Source organism: Pelophylax lessonae (genome assembly GCF_965119305.1).
Source record: "Pelophylax lessonae genome assembly, chromosome: 2".
NCBI lineage: Eukaryota > Metazoa > Chordata > Amphibia > Anura > Ranidae > Pelophylax > Pelophylax lessonae.
Genome location: NC_138769.1, coordinates 339,516,533 through 339,532,762, shown reverse-complemented (window position 1 = coordinate 339,532,762; position 16,230 = coordinate 339,516,533). Strand labels below are relative to the sequence as shown.

At 42.4% G+C, this 16,230-nt stretch overlaps 1 protein-coding gene across 1 annotated transcript in view; it reads left to right on the top strand.

Moving 5' to 3' along the window:
* Positions 1 to 13,179: 13,179 nt before the first annotated feature.
* Positions 13,180 to 16,230, top strand: part of EPB41 (erythrocyte membrane protein band 4.1) — a 367,791-nt gene continuing 364,740 nt past the window's right edge. The window contains exon 1 of the mRNA XM_082247681.1: positions 13,180 to 13,315. The gene's annotated coding sequence lies outside the window, so the exon portion shown is untranslated. The remainder of the gene's footprint in view (positions 13,316 to 16,230) is intronic.

Below are 16,230 nucleotides of genomic sequence, written 5' to 3'. Positions count from 1 at the left end.
GCTGGGCAAGCTGCCCAGCTAGGCCTAACGGATCAGGTATGAATGGGCCCTTAGAGAGGAATTTCCTCACTTTGGGGAAATTTCTTCTCTCATCTCAAAGATAGGAATTGAAGGAACGTACACATCTGTGCATTTTACACCGATGCATTCCTTGAAAAGGCACCATGCTTGCGTTTTTGATGTTTCTGCAGCATTTTTGCTGGTTTCTCCCGCAGTACAACAGACCCATTTCAAAAGCGCAAAACACGCCAAAAACGCATTAAAAATGCATCAAAAACTCCTTTGAAAAACTCATCACCGCAGCCTGCATAGGTGTGAACCAGGCCTTAGTATAATTTCTGTTGTCTGCTTCATTCCTCTATCAGCATGAATCACTTCTGACAAGTTTTCCTGACACCAAGAGAAAAATGGTGGCAGGGGAGGGACCTCCAGCTTATTTACAACCTTAGCTATGTTCCTGTGTGCTGTGTGAAGGGGGGTCTCTTCCCTCCAATCGGCTCCTAGAGTACTGCTCACTGAGCTCTGCAAAATGTCATTTCAGCTCTCTGTCCCCTTTTTTCAGAACTCTCAGACAAGCTTTATAAATTGAATGGATGTAGAGAAGTGAAGGCTGCAGATAAACTGACACAATTTATGTGGAAGGATATGTTTAATCTCTGTGTATCACCTGAGGATAATCCCTTCACTGGTATATGTAAGGAGAACACTAAACTCTCTCAATCAGATAGATAGGAAAGTATATTATATTTGTTTAAAACCTTTTTTTACATTTCTTCAGTTGCTTCCTAGTTTCTGGCCTAGTCCTAAATAATGTCATATATCCCAAGAGTCTTCACTGGCATTTTTTTTGTTTTTTGTTTCATCTGGGAGAGGCATTTTCTCTGCTAAGCACACCCTGCTGCCTGCATGCCTGAGCTAATGGCAGATAGATTCCAGGAAGTAAATGCTATATGGATCATCTGCCCTTACTCAAGATGGCCACGGCCAGAAATGCTAGGGGGTGTTTTTCAAAGTGATTTCTCAATAAAATAAAGCATGGAGACATGGATGGATGGGCGAGGTTTGCTTTGTATATTCAAAATCAAGTAAATAAGGTTTTCAGTTTGTGGTGTTCAGATACAGTTTAGTTTTGCTTGAGGCAGGGTTCACACTGCCGCAATGAGTGGCTCACAGCAGGGGTCCGGTGCGTCCCAGTTCACCATTTCAGGTCCGATTTCCATCTGAATTTCTGGCTGAATCCGGCCTTGAATTTTTGGCTGAATTCAGACCTGAAATGGACCAAAAGATGCCCAGGACACCTGTGCAATTCGCACCGGAGCCGCTACAGAGATATGTGAACCGGCTCATCTCCTGACATGCGAATTTGATGCGGTGAAACCTGCATCCAATTCACAATACTGTGAACCCAGCCTTAAGGGCTTGATCACACTGGCACATTGAGGCAATTAACCATACACAATTTAGTGCAATTTGAATGAAAGCTGTATTCATCCTGTACACAAACCTCTCCCCTTGAAATTTCCAGGATGCCCAGCTAGTGGTGGTGCTGATAAAGGCCAACACTCCATGTAGGATAAGGCTTTTACTGCAATCCTCAATCACCAACACGTGTTTCAAGGTTAGAGTAGGTCCTGTATGCCTTAATAAAAAGGACCTACATGCCCTTAAAACATGCATGGATGATTGCTGTTTGCAGTAAAAGAGCCATATTTTCAGTGGAGTGCTGTCCTTTCTTCACGCTGTGTGCAATTTGAATGGCATCTCTACAAGGCATAAAGAGGGCAAATCAATAAAGCATTTGGAACACTTCTTTGGAGTTTTGGCTGTATTAGAAAGCCCTGCTCCAAATTCATGACAGCTGTGTGTTTTTTTTTTTTGTTTTTTTGTTTTTTTTTTTAGTTATTTTCAACACATGCAACAAATTTGGCTACTACTTATGTGTGACACTTTTACCATCATATCAGTAAAAAAAAAAAAAAAAGTGCCAGTAAATAAGACCTCTTCCATGATGGAATAAGTTGGTGTCACATATGTAAATTTTGTGTTGCAGACAAATTTTGTCTGAATACCAGTTCACACTGGAATTGTGTGCGATTCAGTGCAATGGGATTTTCAGCCAATTCTTTTGACACTGGATCGCACCAAAAGCTGTGCATGCACTACTTTTAACCACATAGATCTGATTTTTGTCCTTGATGGAGCTGGGTTTGTGTTGGGAAAATGTATAGAATATCTTAATAGCAATGAATTAAACCTAAGATTCACAGGACAACACAATGATCATACTATACCATTTTTGGATGTGGCATTATCACATAGTGGGGGCAAAGTGAGAACTAATCTATACAGAAGACCATTGTCAGGTAATACCATTCTCAGAGCTGACTCTGGACACCCCAGACATACCATCAGGGATATTCCAGTGGGTCAGATGCTGAGGATTACCAGTATGAGTCTGAACAAATGTGTCAGCGCTTCACTCAATGCGGTTATTCTACTGCTGATTTGAGCAGAGCGCTGGACATCGCTGGGGCCACACCCAGGGATAACTTTTTGAGGGGTAAGAGAAAAAGGGCTGGCAATTGTAGTGCACCAGTATTTGCCACAGATTATAGCATGGAATTTTACAAGGTGAGGAAAATTGTAGAGAAGTACATTCTAGTGCTATATCAAGATGAGGTCTACACCAAAGTTCTTAAAAATGGAATTAAAGTGGTGTCACGACTGGCCCCTACTTTGGGACAATCTTTATCCCCTAGTTACTTTTCATTGAAGAGGCCCGGTGTTCCATGAGAATAACCTACCCCGTGAGAAATGCCTACCCTCGTCACTTCCTGTCAGGAACAGCTGAGCAGCGTAGCAGTGCGCATGCTCAAAGCCCCGGATACCTAATGAAACAGCTGAGGAATTGACAAGTGCGCATGCTCGGAGGGTATGGATTGTTCACGGCAGTGTGTGTAACGATACACAGCGGCGGTTACATTAAAACAGCTTGGCTGCAATATGAATCATCTCCGCTCCTATCCCGGTCACTTCCCTGATCTCGGCTAGTAAATGTAAAAGCGGCGGCGGGTGTATGAAATCTAAATGACGGCGATGTCGGCTCCGTGATTCGCTTTTACATTTAGTAGCCAAGATGAGGGAAGTGACAGGGGTAGGAGCGGAGATGACTCATATTGCAGCGGAGATATTTTAATGTGGTGATGCGGTGTATAACACACTACCGTGAACATTTCATACCCTCTGCTGACGTAGGTGCACCGGAAGTGACGAGGGTAGGCATTTCTCACGGGTAGGTTTTTTTCACGGAACACCGGTAACACACATTGGTTAAGCTTCAGAGGTAACTTCAAATGTGGTGCAAATGTTTGTCCATGTTGTCCGAGAATTATTGAGGGGGAAAATCTTAGATCTAGCACAAGTGGAAGAGAATATGGTGTAAAATCTTTCATTATTTGAATACAAAAAATGTGATCTCCCTCATCACTTGTGCTATATGTAATGTCCAGTATGTCGGGGGAACAACTAGGCGGTTACGAGAGACAATGTATATGACACTTCAACTAACATCTTATTATACAGGATTTATATAGCGTCAACAATTTGCGCAGCGCTTTACAATATGAGGGAAGACAATACAGTTACAATACAATTCAATACAAAAGGAATTAGAGGGCCCTGCTCGTTAGAGCTTACAATCTAGAAGAGACATTATGGGGAACACAATGGCCATCCATGTCCAGGCTGTAGAGAAGGTGGGTACTCCCAGACGTGGTGGTGACAGGTTCAGGTCTCTCTGTAAACGTGAAGTTTAATGGATCTTTTCATTTGTGCAATAGAGTTCCACAGGGGTTAACTATGAGTGGCACCTTTCACATATTTATGAATAAAGAAGGGAGCTGTGAGCGCCATCTGGAGGGTGTGTTGGTCTGTATCCTTGTGTGGTGGTGTGTGTGTATGTATATGTATATGTGTGTGTATATGTGTGTATATATATATATATAATATATATATAAACACAGTGGACTTTTAATTTGAATAATTTTATGAACAGCCATTATGGTACTGACGCTTGTTTATATCACACCACATGTAACACATTATATTGAGTCAGTAAGTAAGTTTGGTATTATACCTGTGTATGATTCATACAAGGATCATTCCTTTTTTGTCCAACTGTACCTTTTTTTTGTATGGAGTTCCCAGAGGTCCGGTCTTTGTTGGATTATTTTGATATTTTATCCATATTTTGTTTTTATTGATCCTTTTGCCTGTTTTTGAATTTTTGGACACTCTATTTCATCTCACATATTTTGTTGTTTTCCAAACCGCTGTATTAAGTGGTTATAGGTCATCATTGTCTGTCTGGTGTGATGTGAATGGCTTGTTAGCCACACAGCCTGCCAGAGGAGGAAACAACATTATGTGTATCCCTCACATTGTTACATTATGTGCACTTAGTTTGTGAGGGTGTCCTGCTGTAGTTGGGTGACTATCTCCTTCCGTGTGCTCTCCTAAACGGTCATCCGGCAGTGGCTGCTGGATCTGTGTTGGTGAGTGATGGGTTGGAGGAGATTTCTGTGGCTTGTTTTGTTTGTGATTTTTTTGTTTTTTGATTAATGTGTTATATGACATGTTAGTATGGGAAGGCAAGGAGCATAGACTCTCAGTAGTGTAGTGGGAGTGCATCTTTAATTGATTTATTGGTGAATTGTTCAATTGCCTAATTGTCATACCATGCTTACTTGTATCATACATATATATATATATATATATATATTTATTTCATGCAATGTATTTGTATATAAGGTTTGAGTAAGTACTGACTTTAGTGTGAAACGCGTTGCCTTTTATGTTCCTGTCATACCTTTGATGTGGTTTTAATGCTTCAATACAGTTACCAAGGAGTGCATCAATATTCTGGATTTTTGCATGTCTCTGCACTACTTTTTAAAATTTTACTGTAACTGGATCAAATGGTACTGCGGTACCATGCGATCTGGTGCAGGCAAACACACTACATTTGCAATCTTCAGGCACTGAGGCAATCCTGCAATACATTCATACCACCTTACAGACAGTTGCATGAATTGGTTGCAAGTTGCACCATTCCTTGCACAGTAGAAAGTAGTGCAGTTTTGTTTCATTAATTCATACAAAATTTTAGTTACTGGGAGTTTTGGATGTATCTGAATCCCTAAATGACAATTGTAACAAATTTCAACAAGTCTGAAATAAATTACAATGCAACAATGAAATTAATTTGTATCATTCAGATGTTTTAACCACTTTAGGACCGCAGGATTTTCCTGCTTTACATCCAGGCCACTTTTTGCAACTTGGCACTGTGCGACTTTAACTAACTTTGCGCGGTCATGCAACGCCGTACCCAAATGAAATTTACGTCCTTTTTTTCCCCACAAACAGAGCTTTCTTTTGGTGGTATTTGATCACCTGCGCTTTTCATTTTTTGCGAAATTAATAAAAAAAAGAGCGACAATTTTGAAAAAATAACAATATTTTTCTACTTTGACAGTTAAAAAATATCCAATATATTCAATTTTTGTCATATATTTAGGCCAAAATGTATTTAGCTACATGTCTTTGACAAAAAAAAATTCTCAATGAGCGTATTTTTAAGCATCTGAAGTTACAAATGATCCGAATTGATTGTGAATAGCTTCTTGTTAAGGAGTGGCCAGCCGCCACGTCCTTAACAACTATGGGGTGGATTTACTAAAGGCAAATAAACTGTGCCCTTTGCAAAGTGCAGTTGCTCCAGAGCTTAGTAAATGAGGTAAAGCTTCACTTTGCAAAGAATACCCAATCACATGCAAGAAAAATAATAAAAAAGCAAAAAAAGCAGCATTTTTGCTTTCACATGATTGGATGATGGAAGTCAGCAGAGCTTCTGCTCATTTACTAAGCTCTGGAGCAACTGCATTTACAGAGTTTCACTTCACAAAGGGCACAGTCTATTAGCCTTTAGTAAATTAACCCCTCAGTCTCGGTTCACACTAGGTCGCTCCGACTTCGGGGGCGACCTGCGAAGTCGCATGCACCGCGACTTGCACGGACTTCATATAATGAATGTCTATGCAAGTCGCTCCGAGGTTGCCCTGAAGTAGTACAGGACCCTTTTTCTAAGTCGGAGCGACCTGTGTCGCTCCTATTAGAACCGGTCCTGTAGCACTGCATGGACCTCGACGGACCGTGACTTGTCAGGCTGACAAGTCGCGGTAGTGTGAATGGACACTAAAGCCCCGTACACACGTACCGATGGTCGGCATACAAATGTTCCTCTTTTCTCCCCGGGATGTCGGTGTCTGCTGAAAAGTGCAAAGACAGCACAAGGACAGCACAAGAATTTTGTCCGCCGACTGCAGAAGTGATGTCATGTAATGGTTAACTTTCCCTGTGTTTTCTATTTTCTGAGCATGCCCAGTCTTGCAAATCTGCGGTCTGTCGGCCGAATTGTGTACTGACAGGCGAACAATCGTCCGTTCTGGTGTCGGCATACAAAAATTTTCATGTTTGCAAGAAAGACTTTTGTCCGCGGATTGTGCGCAGACATCTGTCGGAGGCACCATACTAACACGCGTACAATCGGCAGATCCTTCGTCCACCGACGTTTGTATGCCGACGATCGGTACGTGTGTACGGGCCTTAAGACTTCTCTGCTGTCAGTGGGCTTCCCCGCTGATCGCAGAATGTAATTAAAACCACGTGGAATAGCTGGTTGTTAAGAAACCGGCGGTCTGGTATGGATTTTGCAGGGGAACCCAAAACCTTTTTTTTTCTCTGTCATTTTGGCCTGGTATTTTCCTCAAAATCTATACCAGACCTGCCTGCTCCTTAGCAACCCCTATAAATTAGGGGGGACCTCCACGCTGTGTTTTTTGCTTTTTTTAGGCCGGAACTTTGGTTCACATTCTGCTGTCAGAATCCCGCATACACCAGATGAGTCATACTTGCTAATGATGCATCGGCTGCCCGATCCTTAACAACAAGATATTCTTTACAATGAATTTTGATCGTATTCGAACATATCAAACCTTTCTTATACAATTGAATATAGGACACAAATGCCAAAGATACCAAACACATTTTAAAAACGAATCTGTTTAACATAAATATGAAAAAAATTCCTCAAATGACCAATAAAACAAAATAAAACTTTTGGCCATGCACATGTCAATTGCATTGGTAGGAGATATATCTAATATTAGGACACTCCTAATGAATTCAATGAGATGTGCATTGCAGGAAAATTTCTGTTTTACAGCCCAGTTATTTTGACTACAGAAACTCACCTGCATGTGTTGCAGCACAGTATGATGTAGTTTGAATGAGCACTAAATGGCTAGCAAGGAGGGCCAGCCAACAGCTTTATGGAGCAAAATCAACATTTGCATAGCAGATATATTCTGTCACTTCCTTTTTTTGTTTTGTTTTTTATACAAAAAATGCATGACAAACCAATGTAATTTATGTCCATAAAGGATTTATTGCTCAAAAATCAGTCATTACATGATGGCAATATTGTTTGCTCCCACGACTGTGTGTTCATTTTTCAAAAACACATTTGAACGTTTTTCAACTGGTGTATGGCTAGCATTACTGGGAATATAACCTGAAAAAAAAATAAAGGACCTTTTGGGTCTAAGGCCCCGTTTACATAGCAGCGACGTTACTTCCCGGGGCGACCTCCGAGGTCGCGGTGCGAGCAGCGCGCGGCGACCTCGGAGCGGCCGGCACGGACTTCATAACATTGAAGTCTATGACGGTCGCTCCGGGTCGCCCCAAAGAAGCTCCGGACCCTTTTTCTAAGTCGGAGCGACTTGTGTCGCTCCTGTTAGAACGGGTCCGCAGCTTCCCTATGGAAGTCGACCTACGGCGACCTGTGAGGCGACCAGGTCGCCTCACAGGTCGCCCCAGTGTGAACGGGGACTCAGGCTACATTTAAATGTTTCTAACAGCCATAAACATTTTACTGATCATTGGGCCAGGGAAAAAAGTTCCTACGTAAATGTATTTATTTATTTCAGGTACTTTTATAGCGCTGTCAATTTACGCAGCGCTTTTACATATACATTACACATTCACATCAGTCCCTGCCCTCAAGGAGAGTACAATCTAAGGTCCCTAACTCACATTCATACATACATACTAGGGCCAATTTTATACAGGATCCAATTAACCTACCAGCATGTCTTTTTGAGTGTGGGAGGAAATCGGAGTACCCGGAGGAAACCCACACAGGGAGAACATGCAAACTCCAGGCAGGTAGTGTCGTGGTTGGGATTTGAACCAGTGACCCTCTTGCTGCTAGGTGAAAGTGCTAACCACTACACCATTGTGCCGCCCAATGGATCTGTTTTTCCATGCGTATTTTTTATGCGTATCTCCCATTGTGCGTGCTCCCAGCACAGAGATCGGGCTCTCACCAAAAGCTCTGGGTCTCGTACTAAAGATCGGGACCTGGGACTATCCATTCCGAGTCACCTGATCACTGTGATAGCCTCTAACAGCGATCAGCCCTGTGTTTTACTTCCTCTTCTACATATCATGTTATGTGTCACCACAAAGTGGCGCTGTGGCTCATCCTATGCTGTAAATTGTCAAAAAATGCACGAAGGAAATGGACTTTGGTGGCACAACAGGCTAGGTTTTCTAAAATGATGCATTTTATTACAAATCCATTAAAAACAATTAGTAATAGTAGAAAAAAATATCGAGATACAAGCTATTTTTTCAATGTGTACTGACGTCCTCATTGTTGGATGGATATATATGCCCTAGAATTGTTGTAAACCTGGGTTCCCTAAACTCAAAGTTCTTGTATACCAACAGGGGTGGGCGTCCAACAGAAAAATTGCTTGTATCTCTATTTATTTATTTATTTTTTCTATTATTACTAATTGTTTTTAATGGGTTTGTAATAAAACTTAGCCTGTTGTGCCACCAAAGTTAATTTCTTTTGTGCATTTTTATGACAATACTTCTTCTAAATGAAGAAAAAGATACATTTGTATCTTCTTTTTCTTGCAGGAGAGGAAATGTAAACAAACAAAAGCGTGTAACAAAAAAAAAAAAGTTTAATAAAAATAAAGAAGAAAAAAATAAATAAAATAACAAGAACAAAGTTTGCCAGGGTTAGTGTAAGAGCCGGTTCACATTAGAGCGATCCGACTTGCCAGGGCCACCTCACAAGACCTCAGAGCGGCCGGCATGGACTTCATATAATTGAAGTCAATGCAGGTCGCTCCGGGTCGCCCCAAAGAAGCTCCGGACCCTTTTTCTAAGTCGGAGCGACTTGTGTCGCTCCTATTAGAACGGGTCCACAGCTTCTCTATGGCAGGCGACCTACGGCGACCAGGTCGTCTGACAGGTCGCCCCAGTGTGAAACGGCTTTTAGGGTCAAGAGTCATGGTCAGAATATTTTGGGTAGAAATTGTTAAAAACATTTTCTTTTTTTTTTTAAATGGTATTCATGTCATTGTGTTTTAGGCAGGTTAAAAAAATAAAATAGCAAAATGCACACTTTTAGGGTCCATTCACACTAGCGCGACTTGCCAGGCGACTTGGTCGCCTGACAAGTCTAGGTGGGTCGCTCGCCATTGATTAGCACAGGACCCGTTCTAATAGGAGCAACACAAGTCGCTCTGACTTAGAAAAAGGGTCCTGTACTACTTTGGGGCGACTTGCATTGACTTCAATGATATGAAGTCCGTGCAAGTCGCGCCGAGGTCGCCCCACCAAGTTGTGTCGTCCCTGTCTGAACGGGGTATTATTTCTGGGCTGTACTACAGGTACAAACAACAATTATACAAAGATGTGGTATTGCTGTAATTGTCAGAAGCAGGAGATTTTATTTTGGGTTGTTATTTTGTGGTAAATTCTGATAATTGCAAGAAATATACACTTTTTTTAATTTATCATCATTATTATTATTATTATTATTATTATTGTGTTTTTATTTATTTATTTATTTTTACTATTTTGGCCCAGTTTTCCTTTTGATGATAATAAAAAACATTAAAAAATCAAGAGAAATCTGTTGGCATTTACCACCAAATGAAAGCCTTGTCCTGAAAAAACAAGATGTAATCCATCTGGATACACTATGTAGTTGTGAAGATATATACAGTTTTACTAACACATGTCAAAGTTGCAAAATTGTGCTTAGGCATGTATAAAAATTGTACTGTTCTTGTTTTCAGTGATCTACATGTATATGCATGCCTAAGACACAGATTTTTGGATTCTGTGTTATGGATCTGAAGGCATTGGGGTGGATTTACTAAAACTGGAGAGTGAAAAATCTGGTGCATCTCTGCAAAGAAACCAATGAGCTTCAAGGTTTTATTGCCAAAGCTTAACTGAACAAGCTGAAGTGAGAAGCGGATTGGTTACCACGCACAGCTTCACCAGATTCTGAGTGCTCCAATTATAGGAAATCCACCCTATTGCATGTTTATGCACCCATGTGAATTTCTTTATTGAAAACAATGCAGCTGCGTTCAGATCGGTAAATAAAAGCTTTTTTTTTTTCAGGCCTTTTTTTAATGAGACCCAACACTGCTTTAAGGGTGCTGGGGCATACAAACTGAGAGGCATGCTTCCTTCCCATTACTATGCAGCTTATCTCGTCTACAAACTAGGGGAAAGATTTGTAATTTTTATTTATTTATTTTTACTAGTAATGGTGGCGATCAGCAATTTTTTTTTTTTTTAGCAGGACTGCGACATTGCCGCATACAGATCGGACCCCTAACTGACATTTTTGACACTTTTGAGGGGACCAGTGACACTACTACAGTAATCAGTGCTAAAAATATGCACTGTTACTGTAATAATGACATTGCCAGGGAAGGGGTTAACCCAGGGGCGTTCAAAGGGTTAAATGTGAGCCTAGGGCAGTGATGGCGAGCCATGGCACCCCAGATGTTTTGGAACCACATTTCCCATGATGCTCATGCACTCTGCAGTGTAGCTGAGCATCATGGGAAATGTAGTTCCAAAACATCTGGGGTGCCAAGGCTCGCCATCACTGGCCTAGGGGGTGTTTTCTAACTAAGGGGGGTGGGCTTATTGGATCAACAAAGGGACCTGTGTTCCTAAATAGGAGGAACACAGGAGCCCTGTGATAACTGACAGAACAATGGTCTGCCATGTTTACAACGGTAGAGTGATGTTTTGTCTTCCTGGGCAGTGATTACTGATGCCCGGCGGCAATCGCCGCCGCTGGCCCCACAGATTACCTTCCCTATTTGCAAATTGCAGAAGTGCTGTATGGGTACGGCGATTTGTGCAGGCGGTCGGCAAGTGGTTAAAGGGATGAGGTGGTGTTCTAAAATTTAGTCGGACCCATGAAAATTCCGGACCCTCGTCACTTCCGGTGATACTACGTCACCACCAGCTCGTTGCGAGCCCCAGTGCGCATGCGCACAAGACATTTTCCAGGTCCGATGCGATTTTAAGACTTTGCTAACAGCTGACTGAGAGGAGGGGGAGGGGCTGAGATAGGACAACAACACCGCCGCATCATCGAGCAAGGAACATGTTGCAGAGCTGACTTAGACGGGACTGTCTGTCCCGAGGAGGCGGGAAGGAAGTGAATGTATATAATTTTAGAACACCGCCTGAGGTCCCTAGACTTTCGCCCTCACATAGAGCCACTTCCGCCTGTTCTCCCGATACTTCCGCCCTTACTGACACATACCTCCGCCTAAAGTCCATAGACTTCCACCCTCACATAGAAGTGAATTCCGCATTCTCTATGGAAACTAATAGAGAATCCCTCTAAGTCAGCTCTGCAACATGTCCCTTGCTCGATGATGCGGGGGTGTTGTAAAATTTTCCCGCGGCGGTGTTGTCGTCCTACCTCAGCCCCTCCTCCTCCTCTCAGTCAGCTGTTAGCAAAGTCTTAAAGAGGTTGTAAACCCTCTTGTATAACTTTTACCTATAGGTAAGCCTATATTAAGGCTTACCTATAGGTGCTATAAATATCTCCCAAACTTGCACCGTTTAGGAGATATTTACAGCGCAAACTGCCGATGACGTCATCGGCGCAGGCGCTCTGAGGGAACGGCCACCCGTGCCGTTCCTTCAGAGCTCAGTGCCGTGAACGGCGGCTCCCGCGCGCATGCGCAGGAGTGATGTAATCGCGCCTCCGGCCAATCAGATGGCCGGAGGACGCAAACCCGGAAGCGGGACGGCAGGACATGTCGCCGTCCTGTCGCTGAGGTGGCGGCACGGCGGGGGCTTCGTTTTAAGGTAAGTACTACATAATGAGCTAGTATGCGATGCATACTAGCTCATTATGCCTTTCTCTTTACAGGGCTTTTTTTTTCTCTGTTTTTTTTTTTTACTTTACTTCCTCTTTAAAATCTCATCTGACCTGGAAAATGTCTTGTGCGCATGCGCACCGGGGCTCGCAACAGCTGCTGGTGGTGACGTAGTATCACCGGAAGTGACGAGGGTCTGGAATTTTCACAGGTCTGACTAAATTTTAGAACAGTGGCAACCCGAGTTTGTGGCTGTCAGAGTCTTGCTATGCCTCATGGGACTTGTAGTTCTGCAACAGCTGGAGGGCCACAGTTTGCATATCCTTGGTGTAGAGCAGGGAAATGCAAACTGTGGCCCTCCAGATGTTGCAGAACTACAAGTCCCATGAAGCATAGCAAGACTCTGACAGCCACAAGCATGACACCCAGAGGCATGATGGGACTTGTGTTTTGCAACAGCTGGAGGGCCACAGTATGCATATCCCTGGTGTAGAGTGTACAGCTTCCTGTAAACGGAGCAGGCTTTCCCAATGAAAGTAAATGCACCTTTTGAATTCAACCAGTAGGTGGCGGTAGAGCATAAACAGAAGCTCATAGCGAATCATTTACCTGCTGTTCTTCCAGTTGGTCGGGAGATGTGCCTTTGCTGCGTCTCAGTCATTGGGAATATACAAATGCCTTTTAAGCGGGCTATGCAATAATAAAAACTCTATCCAGCACTTGAGAGGCATTCTATCTCTCCAAACCCAATAACCCTCCCAGTGTTTGAGTAAGGTTTGTGTATGTGAGGTTTAGAGAGCCAGTGCCCTCATTCAATATGGCCACGGCAGGCTTCTGTCACCGTATACCTATTTCAAACAATGGTTCGGCCGACACGCCCCCTCAGTGACCGCGTTCGCCGCATCCAATGATCTCCAGTTCAAATATTTACTGTCGGAGACACGAGGTGCTATTGAATCGGAGGCTTCGCGGTGCGGATCACGTGTGTGAGGAGGAGAAGCGCGGGAAACCGGGGCGGCGTTTCCGTACGTATTGCTCTTTATATAGAGAGGGGAGTGCTGGGAGGATGTATGCGCTGACTGGGAGACAGCTGTGTGAGGAATAGCGGCTCCCATCCACAACTGGAGCTTGTTTATTGATGTGTACATGACACATACCGTGCTGGCTGGGAATGTGCATTACCAAGTCTTCTCTTTATAGATTGCTAGTAGTGTACCTAGGTATGAGAGGGAAATACAATGCACACATTGCCTCCGTTCCATTTTGTACATAACGTTATAAAAGGCCTCATGCAAACGGGACGTCACAAATGCCATGTTTACATAGGGTTGTCACCTCATCCCTTTACACCAGGACATATATTAACCATCTCCTTCCCAAGCCTGTTCTGACACTTTGCTCCTACGTGTAAAAATGTATTTAGAACCACAAACTTGTACATAATAAATATATATATATATATATATATATATATATATATATATATATATATATATATTTTTATTTATTGTGTGTGTGTGTGTGTGTGTGTGTGTATATATATATATATATATATATGTATATATATATATATATATATATATATATATATATTTTTTTTTTTTTTTTAATGGTGTGTTTGTTTGTTTTTTTGTCACAGTATTTGTGCAGCAGTTTTTCAAACACAAAACATGAATAAAAAAACAAAACAGTAAAGTTAGCCCAATTTTTTGGGTGTAATGTGAAAGATGATGTTACATCGAGTAAATAGACACCTAACATGTCCCGCTTAAAAATTGCATCTGCCCGCGGAATGGCGGAAAACTACAGTGCTTAAAATTCTCCATAGGCAAAGCTTTAAACGCCTTTATAGGTTACCAGTTCAGAGTTGCACAAAAGGTCTGGTGCTAGAATTATTACTCTCGCTCAAAACGTTCGCGACAATACCTCACGTGTGGTGCGATCACCGTTAACATATGCGTGTGGGAGTAACGTATGCATTTGCGCTTAAGCACGGTGGGACAGTTGCACTTTAAATTTTTTTTTTATTATTTTCTACAAAAAAAAGTTCTACAAACTTTATTGCTATCACAAGGGATGAACAACATCCCTTGTGATAGCATGGGCTGTGACAGGCATAGGTGTGCACAGCCTATTGCATTAGGGTGTGCACCCCAAAGCTCAAACACATATGAACGCCACCTGCTGTCACAGGGAGGCGGTTTTGGTGGTAGGAGGCAGTTGATGAGGAGCATATTATGTTATACCCTAAATACGGGTGTAACGTGTTTCTAAGGTTGAACCTGGCCTTTAATATAATGGGGGCATTTACACTGATACTTGCACCCCCAACCACCCACCTGGTGTCTCCCCTGGATAATACCAATGCACATGGGGTGATTAGGGTGTGCCCAGGCACACCCGGCACAACCTGTGTGCACGCCTATGGAGAGATTTGGGGTCTATTCTACCCCAAATCTCTTCTCTGGCCTCCCATGCAGCTAACTGGATAGAGATCGGTCTGATCGGCTGCTTCTCTGGCCACTGGTGGCCAGGTAAACAAAGGGGCAAAACCGGAACTGACAAATACTCGTCTCTTCCAGTTTCCAGGGTTACAGAGAGAGAGGGGAACAATGTCAGTTACTCTCTCCTTGTTCCAGGCAGCCATCGCCGCCGGCCACATCGCTCCTTGCCTTTGCGATGGGACCAGAGAGCCCGGGAGAGGAGGCGGTGGTGTGCTTAGGGGACTTTTTTACAAGTTACCTAATTAGAATTATGGCCTGTACACACAATCTGAAAATCGGATGAAAAATGCTGCTTTCAAGGCGATTGTACCATAATCGCATCAGTACAGAGCTTTTGAGAGCCATTTACGACACTTCATCCAATATTATCTGATGGGACAAGCACAAAAATGTTTCTCGTAAAATTTGGTACAGTTGTCGTCTGAAAATACAATACAAATACACTACAACACATTACATCACTTCTGAATTTTTATCCTGTCGTACGAGAATTTTCGTAACTTCAGAATTTTCAATATGCGACTAGCATGCAAAAAAAAAAAAAAAACGGCAATCTGTCCTCCGATTTTCGGATCGTGTGTATGGGCCATTACAAAGGAGGTCTAGCGCTAGAATTATTGCTCTCGCTCTAACGTTCGTGGGGATACCTCACATGTGTGGTTTTAATGCTGTGTACATACGTATGTGTTCGCTTCTGCGAGCGAGGACAGGTGCGCATTTAAATGAAGACTGTCCTGAAGCACAATGCGTACTTTGCGATAAAATATTGCTAAACAGTTCATTAGCACCTGCTAAATTACGTTGTCATTTTGAGCAAAACCATGCAGAGTACAAAGATAAAGACATTGACTTTTTTAAGCTAAAGCTAAAGGAGTATCAGAAGAGTAAACCATTTATGAGCAAAACATTTCAAAATTCTAATGAAAAAGCCACAGCGGCTTCTTACAGAGTCAGTTACTGCATAGCACTTGCAGGAGAAGCACACATGATTGGGGAATCGCTAATAAAACCACGTGCAAAAGAAATAGTGCCATGTATTTTAAGTGAGAAGTTGAGTAAAAAAATTGAAGCTGTGCCACTTTCCAACAACACAGTTTTGCGCCGTATTCATGATCTTGCTGATGATATCCATACTGAACTAATTTCTCAACTGCATCAATGTGGTGGGTACTCACTGAAATTAGACGAGTCCACAGATGTTGCCGGACTTTCAATTTTGTTGGTTTTTGTTTAGATAATTTTGACAAACCGATTGAAGAAGACTTGCTGTGTGAAAACTCATACCACTGGTGAGAACTTATTTAACTGTATCCAGAAGTGCATGGACACACACAGTATAAATTGGGACAAATGTGTAGATGTGTGCAGTGATGGTGCCAAAGCAATGGTTGGGAAAGTGGCAGAAATAAGAAATGTAACAAAAAAATGGCACCAGC